General features: G+C 47.2%; 1 long non-coding RNA gene across 2 annotated transcripts in view; it reads left to right on the plus strand.

The window, feature by feature from the left end:
* The window catches only part of LOC144097470 (uncharacterized), a 31,928-nt gene extending 22,269 nt beyond the window's left edge, over positions 1-9,659 (plus strand). For both annotated transcript variants that reach the window (XR_013307027.1, XR_013307028.1), the window contains 2 exons: positions 976-1,101; positions 9,477-9,659. This is a non-coding gene — a long non-coding RNA (uncharacterized LOC144097470). The remainder of the gene's footprint in view (positions 1-975; positions 1,102-9,476) is intronic.
* The last annotated feature ends 243 nt before the right edge of the window (positions 9,660-9,902 follow it).

The following is a 9,902-nucleotide window of genomic DNA, read 5'->3' on the forward strand; positions in this document are numbered from 1 at the left end:
AATTTTCTCCTCCAGCAAAGTCAAAAATATGCTTGAGCATACTGGGGGACAACGGCGGCATTTGCATCATGGAAGGCCCGCGCCATTGCAAGCTAAGATGGAATGCAGTGGACATACGCGCGTTTTTTTTTTCCGAACCGTCCAGGTGGAAGCAGGACGGCCAAAAGAATAGAACATGAGAAGTGTCATGTCTAGCAAGCAATAAGCCGGTGCGTAAGAAAACAAAAAACAGCGCATGTTTCAAGCTCCTGATCAGTTATTCGTGCTTTTTTTTCAATGCAAGCTAGCTGAGCCGTGAATCGTCAATCGCTTATTCTAAGGCGCTTACATTAATAATATATTTAGATGGAAGCGAGTTGTGTCATTCCGCGCACTGCCAAGCACTTGTGAATCTTCCGGTTGCATTATACCCGGAAACTTTGTGCCGGATCTCCCGGCGTAGCAAAAGTAAGAAGCGCTAAGACAGAAGGCATGAAGATTCGCTTCTTCACAAAGCAGAGGAAAATGAAGAATGATCAAGTCTGCTAGCAAACATTTGGATAGCAAACTGAAGCTCCCCTCTCAACCCCACGATCGCTTTCTTTTGTGTTACGCGTTGAGATTGCACGGAGAAACAATCTATGACGGTCCATATTATTTCGAAACCTATTGACTGTGAATCTCAATCGAATGTCAGTGGCGCCTTCCCAGTGCATAAAAGGGCTTTGGGTGAATGTTCTGAGGAAATCGTTATGCTGCTCCTGCAAATTCGTAGCTTGAGAGAACAAACAAGCCTAAGTTGGCAGTGTGACTTGTTAAGCAAAACTTTGCGGAGATATCTGAACCGGTAGCGTGGTACATGTGCGCTGGGCCTCCAGTTGGCGATTTGTTATCACTTGGTTCATATATTGGCGTTGTTTTGTTTAGTTCGTTTAATGATTTGCTTCCTTTTTAGTCGACTTGTGTTCTGAAATATCCTTGCTCCATACCTTGCAGCAACAAACACAATCCAGTGTCCAGCGTTTGAGCGCCCAACGCCACACCGAGCTGACAAGTTGGCACTGACATTGGACGCGGGGTCCAAGAAACCTAGGATTTCTGGCACACCGTGGATGCGAAAAGGTAACGAAAAAATATGCGCCATCGTCTTAAAGACGTTGACGTAACGAGCGTTAGCTGTTTGGTAGCGCCATCTATCGTCCATGCCATGTATTACCACTTGATTGAGCTGCCTAATGCTGACGTCACGGCCGCCATATTAAGCCTAGCCATTATGAAATATTAACTTAATTAGGCGATATTTGTGTCTAACATGTTGTAGTCATCGAGCCCGTTACGAATATGTCACTAATGAGATCATGACGTTAACTGGTGTTTAATTACAGGAAATTAAATACAAGCCTAGCCATAACTAAACATTAACTTCCAAATATTCGAAATATCTAATTCGTTTTATGATGACCTCATTAAAACTTAGTTCTAAGTGATTAAACATTGTCACGGGACTAGTTAATTATGACGTCACCAAGTCAGTTTCGTCACCAATCGCTCATTAATTCGACACACTAATCACGTCAAAATCAATCACCAATTGGGTTGCTGTAACAATTTACAATTGGGGCCGCCATCTTGAATTTCTCGGACTTTGAAAAATTTCACATCGAAGGGAGGAGGTAGCAGACCCAAGAAATCGAGAAATGTGCTGAATAGGAGCTAACGCTCTCAAAATTCAGCGAGACCTGGGGCGCATGATAGACTTGTCGACAAAAATTACTGTGGGTCCGCAAAAATAATAAAAAATAGTGTTCCTGCCCGTGCAGAGTTATCGACAGCAAGAAATGCCTCTTTCTGGGTATAGTCGCAAGCCGATCTTAATACCGCGCGATTGTTTCAGAACCACACAACACCGCATTATGGCCAAGTGTAGCATAACTCATGGAACGAATTTAAAATTATAAGAAGTGATTAATGAGATTGGTTTCACTATGGTTACTGGCACCAGGCATTTTATTTAGGAACACTTCATTTGTTCCTGTTAGAAATTGTGCTGGAATCCCTCTTTGTAACGCAAGCGACCACTGAGAAAGTAATTGTTCCATACATTTCATCGTCTCCTAATGTTAGTTGCCAGCACAAGTAATTTCCAAGCAATGCTGTAAGGCATTGTACGCTGAGCATGATCTCAGTGTCTGCCTCAATGTGTGCACTGGCTGCCAGTGTTTATCCTATCTACCGAGTGCAAGCTGCATGGCTATTTAGGTTACCTCAGGTGTAAAGAATAATTGCACAGCGTTTACACTTAATGCGTAAATCCGGAAATTTAGAGAGAGTTGAGTAAATGTGTCTAAATTTCAACCTCTGCCCCTCTCACTCATTCCTTAATCCTTCCCTTCACTGTAGAGTGCATGTTTCCGCCATCTCTATGGCTGTTATTGAACTTTTCGTTAAAGCTACTTTTACCCCGACGCAGACGCGTAATTTCTCGGCTTCGGCATGGCGAAGACATTCGGGCTTCATGATAAATCAGTGTGCAAAACGAGGGCGGATAAGACATGCTGGTTTGGCTGAGTTGCACGCTACACGCAACTCGGCTTAAACATTGTCACTTTGTGCCTTTGGAAAGTGTGCTCACACAGATGTGAATAATTTCGGCCATACGGCTTGTGGCCAGAGTCCCAAGCACGTGCTGCATGTGCTAAGCCCACTGACTCTTCACGGACACATGCTCAGTGCCCAATTGCAGTGCCCCAGAGGCAATTCGAAACGTTTTGCTGCGTCTCATATCCCGCCACTACACCTTAATACGACGAATAGTGCTCTAGCACGCTCATGTGAACCTGCGGTGGAAAGTCCACATGTATTAGATTCCCGGTAGTCGTGGCTGGTAAGCCGGCGGAGCGGGCTGTTGACGTTGCTGGCCAGGCCGGTTGCCGAAAGCGTTCTCTGTTGCACGAGCGAGAGCTTCTGGTCTGCGCGAGGGAGGTCACGAAAACTTCATCTTCATCAGCGCCGCTACAGATGCTCCCCCTCCCCCGTAGCGCGGTGCGCGATAAAGAAAAAAAAACGGTATGTACAAGTTTGTACAGGTGGGTCAAGTCCAGGACGCAGTTAGGTTCGTGAAGGCCGCCGGGCGGGTGAAACAAACCCAGGTGGTCGAGCCTGGCTGCTGCGCAAAGGGCGAGTGGAACCAAAGGATGAGGATGATGACGTAAGGAACAGGCGGCAGAAGTCGAGGAAAAGGAGGCGAGCTAGGCGTGCTGCAGTCGGAAGGTCTACTGATGGGTCCGCCAGTTGGTTTAAAGCGGGCCGGAAGATGTCATTGCAGAAAATACACCCGCGGTGGGAGTTACGGGCGATATGGGCTTTGCGCTGGCCCAGCTGGTGCAGACGAAGGAATAGCATGCGGAAACCTCTGCCGTAGAAGAGGAGGGGATGCCTCAGCCGCTGGCGAGGGGGAAACGACGGCACCAGACACTGGGCTGGAGGTCTGCTGCGTGAGACTCGGGCTGCCATGTAAGGAAGTGGTTGAAGTGGCCGACTATTTCGAGCAGCCTTATGCAAAAACGAGCTCACTGTGGCAGTAGAACGGGTGACTGGGGGCACAAGAAGCAAGTCCGGGGCGTAGTTGTCGAAATTGGAAGGATGCGGTAGGGCTGCCTCGTCTGCCGCGGAGGCACAGGCAATGGTGACGGCGCCAGTTGGGCAGCGATACGTGGCAGGCGTGTCGGGTGGCGCGTCAGGCGCGACAAGGCCCTGGGTTGGCGTGCATGCGTGCCTCGCGACAGTAATGACAGTTGTGCTCACTGTGGTTGGGCTTGAGGGAGCAGGCGAACTTGGGACTAGAAGCGAGTTCGGGCCCGGGTCGAGAGAGGGTGCTGCCGGTGATGGCCCAAGGGCAAGCGCCACAGATGGGAAGCAGGGCTGGGCAGGAGGCGCCCAGGGACGGGAGCTCGCAGGTATACTCCGTAGGGGTTGTTGCAGAAAACTTGGGAGAGCGCCACAAAACGGGGTCTCCAGCATAAAAAGCGGGCAGGCTGGGCAGCCGAGGAAGGAAGGAGCGCTGATAGGGCTGGAGGAGCTCACCGCGTGTGCTGGTAGGCGCGGACATGGCGGGAAGAAGACATTGCCTAAGGCCAGGTGTGAACAGCGGGCGTGCAGCGGCAAGGCCAAGTGGAGGGACAGGACGGGCATGAGCACAGAATCGGTGGGAGCAGCGTTGTGGGCGGCAAAGCATTCGCCCGGTGTCACCAGATGTGCTGGGTGGTCCACATTTATTGGAGTCCCGGTATAGCCGCGGCTGGTGAGCCGGCGGAGCGGGCTGTTGACGTTGCTGGCCAGGCCGGTTGCCGAAAGCGTTCTCTGTTGCACGAGTGAGAGGAAGGAAGAAGGAAGGAAGGCCTCAGACGTTGCTTGCACATACCTACTACGGGGGAGTGGCTAAGGCACAGGCGGTTAATTGCTGGATACAGGAAAGTTGTGACGGGAAAAGGAGTGGTCTGCGCAAGGGAGGTCACGCCAACTTCATCTTCATCAGCGCCGCTGGCAATGCCAGCGCCGCTACAAACCCTTCATTGTGGTTGATACTTCCATCGATAGTGAGAAAGTACCTGCGCCTTTCCTTTCCTGACATCCCATTTGTTGAGTTATTCGCCTATCGACAAGACACCCATTATTTTGGAGGGTGGCATGCACAGCTTTCGCACTGAAGACCCAACATGAGCAAGAAGTACGCGGTACAACACTGACTTCGTACATATGCGCCGAAATTAAAACCTGTAGCATTCGTTCCCAGAAGCAACTGCTCACAGTACACTCGTACGCTACCGAATTGTCATCGAAGCGGGAATAAAACGCGTTTTGGCCGCTCTGTGTTTATTGTGTCTATGAAAGTTTCTGGTGCGTTTTGACACGCATTTAGTTTTCTGGCCATTCCTGTTTTAAGTAACGCAGCTTTGTTCTTTGGCGTCCAAAACTGCACTGAGAAAGTTCTCTAGATGAGATCATAATCACCCGTAATATGTTGTTTATGCATCGCATTCTGAAAAGCATTTCTTAGGAGCAGGGTGAGCTACACCGTTTCACACGACCATTTATACCCGTTTGAAGTTAGAGGTCTGCGATATTTGCTTATGGGGCGCATGTATTGCGAGTAGGTCTGCAAGATAGCGAACTATGAGTTGTTGCAGTCGGTTGGTCCCATGAAACAAGCTGCAGAATGGGCTTGGAATTCATTCAAACAGTGTTGGGCAGACTATTTCTTGCGAAATTCAGTAGTTCAACTACCAAACACGTAATATCCACTAGCCAACCCACTGAGATTCGCGTGAAAGCAAACTAGTGCTTTGGGGGCTGAGAAGTTTAGACAAGTTTTAACTTAAGTTCGGCTGACTTCTGACTTGATTCTTGCACGCTGGGACAACTCTTGGTGTTTACTTTTGTGCAGTGCTGTTTATGCAGAGCTAAAAACTGTTAAAAAAGAAGTTCAGCTATTACATGAGCCTTAACAAGCGTGGAAAGTAAGACAGAAAGTAAGTCTCCTTATATTGGTGGTAAACCACGCTTCTATACTGCCTTCACGTCAGTTAGCCACCTTCTAGATACCCCCTGAAATTCACCTCCGTTTGAAGCTCATAGTTCTTCAGCGCAACGGCACACAGCCAAAGAAAAGAAGGAAGAAGGACGAACACAGCGCTGTGTTCGCCCTTCTTCTCTTCCTTCTTCTGTTCTTTGCCTGTGCGCCGTTGCGCTGAACTAACTCTACTGAATTACCTTCGTTTGCAATGGTCGAGCCGGTCCTCCAATGCGAGGAGCTCTCACCGAAACTTATCGCTGCCATTTGCGTTCAAAAAGGACAAAAGAAAAAATGCTGCCCAATTAGTATGAAATCGATCACGCTGGAAACCCGATACGCAATGTTCATTTGCTGATATATGCAAGGTATTAATGTCGGCTGATCCTAGGATTATGCACTTGTTAGCCTTAAATAAGAGGCTCAAGTTTAAAGCCGCTTGATTGCTATCGCCGCGCGTGTCAAAAGGCTTTCGCGAAGGGTGTATTGTACTTTAAGTTACGCCTAAATGCTGGTCATAGTGCGTTGGAATGAGTAGTTTTCTAATAATAACTTACTTAGATAAATGAGCACTCCAGTCTTCGCCCTATGCGGTCGCGTCCTGCGTTCAGAAAGACGTGGGCCTTAGCCGTTCGCCGCGTCTTGTACACCAGCATGGGCTGAACCTGAACGCCGGGCTCGTTAGCGGGGACTGCCGCTGGAATAAAGCCTACTGCCCTATTTGAATAAACTGTCATGTCGACTTTGATATTATGAGAGACCAAACAGACGGAGCAAAAAGTTGCGGACGAAGAAAGCAAATTAGTCTAATTTACGCACATTACTAGGATATCTTTATATTTGCTAATGGTTTACTGGCGACGGCACACGCACACGCCCGCACACACACACACACACACACACACACACACACACACACACACACACACACACACACACACACACACACACACACACACACACACACACACACACACACGCATATATATATATATATATATATATATATATATATATATATATATATATATATATATATATATATATATATATATATATGATTAAGAAGCGCCAGAGCATGAGGGCGTCTAACCCTACCGACAGAATAGAACTGACAGAGCTATCGAAGTTAATACATAAGCGCAAGGTAGCCGACATAAGGAAGTTTAATATGGAGAGAATCGGGGGTGCTCTAAAGAACGGAGGTAGCCTAAAAGCGGTGAAGAGGAAACTAGGCATAGGTAAAAACCAAATGTATGCGTTAAGAGACAAGCAGGGCAACGTCATCGGCAATATGAATAAGACAGTTAACGTAGCCGAAGAGTTCTACACAAATCTGTACAGTAGCCAATGTAATCTAAGCGTTAATGGGAAATACATCAGTGCACAGGAATGCGTCATCCCGCCAGTAGCGAAAGAGGATGTAAAGAAAGCCTTAGGAGCAATGGAAAGGGGAAAAGCAGTTCGATGGATCAGGGAACAGCAGATCTGTCGAAGGATGGAGGGGACATCGTGCTGGAAAAACTAGCCACCCTGCATACGCAATGCCTTTTGACCTCGACCGTACCAGAAGCTTGGAAGAATGCAAAAAAGGGCCAGGCTTAGCTTGGTTAAGCCAAGAATGCGTTGCATATCTCGAGGGAGTTCCGTGCTGCTCCGTTGACTCGATAGGCTATTGACTCGATCACAATTGAAACTGCCCGTGTAGCAGCCCTCGATCGCCTTTGAGTCGATAGACTATCGGTTCGAGGGCCCTCGAAATGCCCGTGTGACAGGGGTATAAGATTCCCGGCGAAGGAGCGCAGCTCTTTTATACCTATGCCGTGACGTCAATCATAGCGCAGCGCCCCTAGCGGGAGGAGCGGGAGTCAGGTGGTGGCTGCGGCCGCGCGCGACCGCGCCAGTTGGGGCCCAGCTTTTCCTCCGTGACGTCACGCGCCGGCGCAGCGCCCCTAGCGGGAGGAGCGGGAGTCATGTGGTGGCTGCGGCCGCGCGCGACCGCGCTAGTTGGGGCCCAGCTTTTCCTCCAGCTGTCGTGACGTCACGTCACGTGGTTTGGTGGCTGGCCGGCCGCGCCCAAGGGCTGAACTGAGGGATTGCAATATGCAACGCATAAAATTATCTAAATCATATGAAGGGAGACGCCCAGGACTTCAAAAATTAGACCGATCAGCTTACTATCCGTTGCTTACAAAGTATTTACTAAGGTAATCGCTAGTAGAGTCAGACAACCTTAGACTTTAATCAACCAAATTATCTGGGAGGTTTCCGTAAAGGATATTCCACAATAGATCATATTCACACTATCAGGCAGGTGATAGAGAAATGCGCAGATTATAACCAACCTCTACATTCATTGATTACGAGAAAGCATTCGACTCAGTGGAAACCTCAGCAGTCATACAGGCATTGCGTAATCACGGGGTAGAAGATCCTTATGTCAAAACACTGGAATATATATATATATATATATATATATATATATATATATATATATATAGCAACTGCACAGCTACTATAGTCCTCGATAAAATCAGCAATAAAATTACAATAAGCTAGGGCGTCAGGCAAGGAGACACGGTCTCGCCAATGCTATTCGCTGCATGTTTGGAGGAGATATTCCGAGGCCTGAATTGGGAACAGTTGGGAATAAGAGTAAATGGAGAGCACCTATATAATCTGCAACTCACTTTTCTCATTGCGTTGCTGAGTCATTCAGAAGGTGAACTGTAATCATGATCAATGAGTTAGGCAGGCAGAGCAGAACGCTGGGTCTAAAAATTAACATCCAGAAAACCAAGGCAATGTTCAACAGTCTAGCAAAAGATGAGCAGTTCACATTTCGCAGCGAGAGCCTAGAAGTTGTAAAAGAATACTACTCAGGGCAGGTAGTGACAGCTGATCCGGATCATGAGAGGTAAAAACAAGAAGGATAAGAATGAGGTGGTGCGCATATGGCAGATACATGGGACAGGCCTGTGCCCTGAAGTGGGTGTAGTAGTGCTGCTGATGATGATGAAATATGAATTTTTGGAGATGTGAAATTAAGTCACGACTTTACGATGAAGTTAATGAATCTCATTTCAGTGTTAATAACTTATAAATAATGCGGTAGATTGATACATGGCAAAGCACGTGGTGGAAGTCAGTTAATATGCAGTTGCAGTTGCTTCTATTTTCTTGAGAAAATGTTTCACCGCTGTCGCCATTCCGCTGAATTCGTGTTGGTTAGCCTAAAACAGTTAAGTTTAAGGTGATTGTGAACATCAAACATCAATAAAGCATTCTGCAGTCACTACATGTCAGAATCATTAAAGGGCAATTTCCAGCTGAGATTGTGTATCGAGATAGAAACACCGGTAACATTTTTGCAATGCTCTAGCCTGATGCTGGGAAGCTTCTACGCCGCCAGCGATGGTTGTCGGGCCAGGGCTGAAAGTAGCAGTTTAATGCTTTTGGAATAGAACTAACCTTTCATTGCAAAGCAGCATTCGAGCGCTATGCTATCTCTCAAAGAGCCTAAATTAAGCGACCAAGTGGCGGACTGGAAATGCAAACAGGAATGCTGGATACAATAATTTGTGGTCCAATTTTTTTAAAACTATCGTAGCGGTCTCTCTGCTCTTCATTAAAGAACCCAAACATAATTTTCGCCTATCGTTGGAACCTACCAACGTTGCTCTTGATATTTTGTTCCACTCACGTAGCATATTAAATTGGAGGGACCATATCTTATCTAGACCAAGTTAAGCCACCATAGTTTGTTGCGGATAATGTACGTCTAGGTGCACGGCCTTCGTGTACCCTCCTGCCTTCTTGCTGCTGCCGTTCTCCACCTGCCCGCCCCGCACTTCAGACAGTAGGTTGTTTACATCAGACACTATAGAGTTTACTATTTAATTTCTTTTCTTTACCCCTCTGCTTGCAGGCTCTGCCTGAAAAAAAAGGAGCAGGGACAACTTATATTCAGGAATTCGGGGGCTATAAGTACAAAACCAGACACAAGCATGTCACAACATGTTTTCCGGCACTTAACTGAGGATGTTCATAATACGACAAAATCATGTAATCCCAGAAATCAAACGAATTTCGGTGCCCTCTGCTGTGATGCATTACGGTGAGTACTAATGCATGGTTCGTACACATTTATCTCTGTATTTTCGGTTCAAGAGTACCGAGAGCAGTTCCGTCAAAGCACACTGCAGTCGAACAACCGGAGCGTGCTGATTTGTTTTCTTCAAAAAGCGCCACAAACCACTATATATTTCAGTTTACGTTAAAGAACCTCAGGTGATTGAAATTAGGTTTTATGAAGTTCGCTTACCAAGGTGGCTCAGGTTATGAGGTACACTAC

Source organism: Amblyomma americanum, chromosome 7, assembly GCF_052857255.1.
Source record: "Amblyomma americanum isolate KBUSLIRL-KWMA chromosome 7, ASM5285725v1, whole genome shotgun sequence".
Taxonomy (NCBI): domain Eukaryota; kingdom Metazoa; phylum Arthropoda; class Arachnida; order Ixodida; family Ixodidae; genus Amblyomma; species Amblyomma americanum.